This window comes from Micropterus salmoides, unplaced genomic scaffold (genome assembly GCF_014851395.1).
Source record: "Micropterus salmoides isolate LMB-PRFRI ecotype aquatic unplaced genomic scaffold, ASM1485139v1 Ms_hic_scaffold_1, whole genome shotgun sequence".
Taxonomy (NCBI): Eukaryota; Metazoa; Chordata; class Actinopteri; order Centrarchiformes; family Centrarchidae; genus Micropterus; species Micropterus salmoides.
In genome coordinates this window covers 45,824,456-45,830,455 of record NW_024040040.1, presented here as the reverse complement: position 1 = coordinate 45,830,455, position 6,000 = coordinate 45,824,456, and the positions used below count along the sequence as shown (strand labels likewise).

The 6,000-nt window shown below is 37.4% G+C and overlaps 1 long non-coding RNA gene across 1 annotated transcript; it reads left to right on the top strand.

The window, feature by feature from the left end:
- The first annotated feature begins 416 nt into the window (after positions 1-416).
- Positions 417-775, top strand: LOC119899826. Its single transcript, XR_005443923.1, has 2 exons — positions 417-487; positions 597-775. It is a non-coding gene; the product is annotated as an uncharacterized LOC119899826 (long non-coding RNA).
- Positions 776-6,000: the final 5,225 nt, after the last annotated feature.

Here is a 6,000-nt window from a genome sequence, read left to right as displayed (position 1 = left end):
GCTGCTTTGGAATACAATTTCCACCGGAACCGACCAACAATGGAAACGTTGGACGGCAAAGAGATGGACGTTTTACACTTATATAATATTCCCATTCATAGTACAATATTCAGCCAATGTTTTATATGCAATTGATTGTATTACACCCAAGGTTTTCTTTTGTTCTACTTACAAACTGACATTAAATGGTTGTAATTTGTGTAATTTCAGTTTCAAAAGATTGTATAAGAAGAACACTAGAAGATAACGCTGTATCTTCTAGCGTTCTTCTTATACAATCTTTGCCTTGAAATCTGAAAAAACCTACGGATACATTTCCGAGTAGGATTGTGAAGAACAGACTCATAAGTGGAGTGGGGATGCCTAGAAGGAGGAGCCTTCGACCAGATGACCCCAGACAGCTTGGTTTGGTGCCCCCCGTACCTACACCAGCCACATCAGACTTGTTGCAGAGACTTGTTGCAGAGACAAGTCAGAAGAGGTCTAGGTAAATTACACAAATTTGTTGTCTATGTTGTACCATATTACATGTCACTGAATGATATTTACATTACAATATAGTCTGTAACTATGTTTGATGGCACTGTCTTCAACAGGACCGTTATTCCAACCAGCATCTGATGTGGAAGGATCCCCATAGGAGATCACCTTGCATGAGTCCTGGTTCTTGTCAGGCAGGATCACAAGGGAAAGAACTTCAGTTCACTGACAAAGTCATAGCTTTTACTCTTCAAAAAGAGAAATTTATTAACATTAAATTCTGTTCCTACCCTCCTCCAGTGGTTATTTCATGTTTTTCCATTTTGTACACGTTTCATCTTATTCTGCTAAGTACACTGTGACCAGCGAATATTATTTTCAGTAGGTAGCCTAAATTACAGTTTACAATTTTGAACAGTAATGATAAGTAAGGCTACAGCTGTCTCCTATTATGTAAATATAAATAACTAAAATTGGTATTGGAAATGTTATGGCAAAGTTTGAAATTGTCATACTTTTCTAAACACATGTATAAATGTATATAATAAAAATAAAAATACCATGTGCTTCTATTTCTTACCTTTTGTTTTTTCAATACCATAGAACTGCAGTTGAACAACTATAGCACAATATATAACTATAAAACATACATCAAATTTAAATAAAGAGGGGAGAAATATCAATAAATATATATAGAAATGTAATAATAAATCCGCTCACACAGTTCGCTTTCTCCTGGCCACAGCATTTCCTCTCCTGGTCTGTAGGCATTTCCCTACAGTTACCACAAGTACACCAAGGTACTCCTGGCACTCCGGCAGAAGGTGGGGCACCATGTCTGTGCTGATGCATCATCAAGGCATCAAAGACCAGGCCTGGCTGCCTCTCCAGCAGAAGGATGGAGAGCTCTCTGTGTTCTTCAAGGGTCATCTCCTGAAGAAGTCTCTGAAGAAAGAGGACACATAGGGAAAAATACTCAATATGCAATATTCTCTGCTTCAATACTCTGGTTACTCTGTCTCAATAATGTTGTTTTTAAGATTGAATCCATTCCAAATGAACTATACCAGTACTCATTATTACTATTAGTATATAATGCACTACTACTATTTATCATTACACTTCTGTTGATGCTGTAAATTACTTTACATGTCCACATTACCTTTATTTAGATTTAGATTTTATAATTTGTATATTTAATTATATTTCCTACTTACCTGCTTTATATAGTTATTTCTTTTCCTTAGTATCTTGACATGCAAGCTTAGCAATTGTGACCAAGAAATTCCCCTCGGGTATCAATAAAGAATTTCTGATTCTGATAAAATAAGGCTTTGTAAGTTGCATGATTAGGGTTTGCAGGCTGGCCAGTGTTTGCTCAACTTCGTCCCCTCTTGAGCCATCACTCCGGGTAGGTCCTCTGTCTCTCCTTGCCCTGACTGCACCTCCAACACCTCTGCCTCTCCGCCCTCTCCCTCTACCTCTCCCTTTTCCAGTTACCTCCGGTAAATGAACTTCTGCATTTAGATCACATTGACATGTGCTGGTTCTCTCTAACGTTAGCTTCTACTTCCTTCTTCTTCTTCTTTTTCTTCTTCCTCCTTGTGCTTTTATTGTCAGTTGGCAAACAACGAATTGGTGCGTTACCGCCACCAACTGGTATGGAGTGTGGATCAGACCTTTATACATCTCTGATCATGGAGAGAAATACTTCTCTGAGTGATTAGTAGGACTTAGTGGGTGGGACACAACACATTGATTGACAGTTAAGGAAGAGGAAGGAAAAAGCAATACACGTAGGTCTCTAAGGGAAAAGCAATGACAATAGGTCTGCTTGGGGAAAGGCAAAAGCAAATGTATGTATGTAGTCTTTTATTCATTCATTCTTTCTTTGATATCTTTCTGTATTTATTTATTTATTTATTCTTTTATTCATTCATTCTTTCTTTGATATATTTCTGTATTTATTTATTTATTTATTCTTTTATTCATTCTTTCTTTCTTGCATATATTTCCCCATTTATTTATTTATTCTTTCATTTAATTCTGACACTTTGGATGTTCCATACAGGAGAGAAGATGTGGGGCTTACACAATGCAATGAAGCTATGGCTGTAGATATGGTAATTGCTCAAACTACTAATATACGATGATGATGCTATGGATATGGCTATGGTAGCTGTACTGTGAGTACTGTGTAGCCCACTGCTCCTACAGTAGAAAGCACTTTTAATCCACACAGGATTTGAAGCCACGGCACTGCTTTCACATGAAGTATGTGTTATATACAATACAATTGTATATAATACAAATACATATACAATATACAATACAAATACAAATGTGTTATATACAATCCTGTGGTGTATACAGTACACCACAATCAATAGCACAATCATGTCAATGGTCAATCACAGAAGCAGCCAACATTATGTCATCCAGTGGCTATAGTCATAATCACAGCTACAGCCTGTCTCAATCAGCCTCAGTAGCAGATTCAGCATCCTTCCACACAGTGGATGTACCAGTCGTGAATGGAGTGTTTTTTACTGTAACCTGTAAAATTACAAACGCCTAGCTATGATGCTTCTTTACCTTGGACTTTAGGTAACAAGCTAATTAGCCAGACATGCTAAGGATTACCATTTAAATTAGACTCAACATGTGAAAAACACACTGCAAACACACTTCAAAGTTTTGACACACCTGCCGTACCCAGTTGCTATATTATTGAACAATCGCTGTTGGGGGAGGGGTTTAGCAAATAGTCAATTTGCTATTTAGAACAGTTTCTTCAGCTATATTTATCCACCCAAAACAAAATTCAGCTTGAGCATGAATTGTCTTGATACTAATCCAGTTTCCTCAGGCGAGATATGCTCTATCAACTGTCTTGGAAAGGGGGTCACATATTACCCCCCAAAACAGCCACCAATTAGCCTCTATTGAGCAACAAAACAAGTTTCCAAAGTTTTTGCATGTCATTATTACATACTAATTTCATTTCAAAGTCTGACAATCCCCAAGTCTCATCACAATGAGGCAAAGCTCATTAATGGACGAGAATAGCAAAGGCTCACATGGAATAACTTGCAGGAAATGTATTCTGTAAATCCTAAAATATTAAAGTTTGCATAATCTTTTAACACATTTGCTGTCAGATTTTATTCCAGCACACATGCTGGGTGAAAACAGCCTGTTTATGTGTAAAGGATCACACATGAAAGTAATTTCAGCCAGTCAGTTTGCTTAAATATAGTAGTGTAGTAAGAGTAGCTTAATATTGATTATTGATGTTTAGGCTTACCATCTTTCTGCCTACAAAACATGTTCAAAAGATTACATTAACATTAGGATTTTAGACATTTTGGTGCCCTTGGCCAGATATTCACTGGCCCACTTGAGAGGATTGATGTTTTCATTTTCATTAATAATTTTATTACTTTAGTTTAAATAAACTTTTCTAATTTACTCGACATCTGTTATGTGTCCTGTCATCAACATCACATGTCAATTAGTATATTTACATGCACACTAACGTCCCACTCATGACTAATGCAGGTCTTAATTATATTCAGGAAATGACGTGGAGGATTTTAACATTCAAGACAGTCTCTATCATTTTCACTGTATTACACATATACACATTAGAACTTATAGCACACACTTCACTGCATTCAACTTTGTGAATTCAATGCAAAATTTTCTTTGCATTAAGAAAACAGCTTTCCATAGAGGGATTTATATATTATTTTGTATTTTTGTTGTGCATTGTGGTATTAGAAAGAGAATGTTAATGTGGATCTGTTGTGCAAAGAAGGTATGGACAGGATTTTGTAATATAGTCAAACCTATGGTTTATTTGCTCTGGTCTGAATCAGTGGATGAGTTGGTAAACTTGTTGCTTTTTCCCTTCAGCTTGGTTTCTTTTCACACAGAAAAATATCAAGCAAACCACAAAGTGTCACTAAAAGCTACAAGAATGTTCACTCTGCTCATTGGTTAGAAAGAGTAAACACAAGAATAAGGTCCTGAAGAAGTCCTAAAAAGTGAACAAGAGCATTGTTCACTTTTTGTGCCATATCCTTAATTGAAACTGCTGCAAATATGAACAATACATGTGATATTTCATTTTTTATCTATCACCTGTCCATTTGCACTGAGAATATAGCAGCATTCATTCCACTATCCATCAGTGAGTTTTAGACACATAAACTGATGCACCATTGTCATGCCTAGAATCACGTCCAAATCTTAATCTTTATAGTCTATAATTATGTTCACATTACCCAATTGCACATGAATGATTTGATCTCTCTTCAGCCAAACCTTAAGGCATATGTTTCTAATGATTTTCTTTTTTAAAAATGGGCCGCAAAATCCTTTCAGGCATCTTTTCAATCAACTCACTGTCTGCCAAATGAGAGCCCCTTTCAAAGACCCTCTAGTGAGCATTGTGGCGCTTTGTGATGAGTTTGGCTCTGGGTTTGAAAAGAAGAGCTGAATCTATAACCTGTGCAGGAGACCAGAGGACAGAGACGGTTGACGGAGTGAAATTCTTCACATTGCTGTAATGGGTATAATTACACAAAGAAAAGGGCTGTTAGGTTAAATTACCCGTGATATTCACCATGGGTAATGACAGAAATTCAGAAGGTTAAATGACACCAGGAGCTGAATGACTTTTGACATTAAGGTACTTTTGAAAAAGGAATTAGAACAGAGCCTTTATTGGCAATTCCAAAACCCCTACATGTTGGGACTGTGGAGATTGGTTTGAAAGGACTTTAAAAAAGGCCCCTTTTTTGTGAACACCTGTGTCTTTAGAAGCCATTGCGAGACAATGATTTAGTCTAAAAAGCACTGGCCGAATAGATTGTTTCCAACCGTGGAAGCTATTTGAAGCTCACTTTGAGTTGCAGGGATGTCTGGAAATTGTCCTGCTGAGTGGTGCACCTACTCATACAAGCACCCATGGCAGGAAAGGAAAAGCTGAAGAGATTCAAGTAATTAGTTGTTTCCCTTATATTGTCTCTTATCTCCAGACATTCTAACTTCTCTCCAAATAGGGTTGTGTATGAAATTCTTTCAGTTTTTTCTTTAGGTAGAACTATATTCTCTCTGGTCCAAACACTGACCTTCACAGACAGCAAACAGCCCAATTAGTGGATGAGAAGGTGAAGGGGGCTGGACCTCATCCCCATGCAATTACCTCAAGTCACCCCTCGAGCAGCCACCCACACAACTAAGAGTGAGCGTCTAGTGTTTGCCGATAATGCTGTAAATGACCATGAAGAAATGAGAGAGCCAGGCACTGTATATTATGTACTATTTTCCCACAGCACTCCAGCTGTTGTGTTTCTCAAGAGTTTCACTTCCTTTAAACATTTCAAATCAAGCCTCGTCGAATATTTTCTCTTCTCACAACCTTACTTTGCTGGAGTTTTGATGCCAGTCACCCATATAGACTCTCCGCTGCTGATTGGCTGGGAGGGTTATTTTAAAAATGTAATCCAGTAC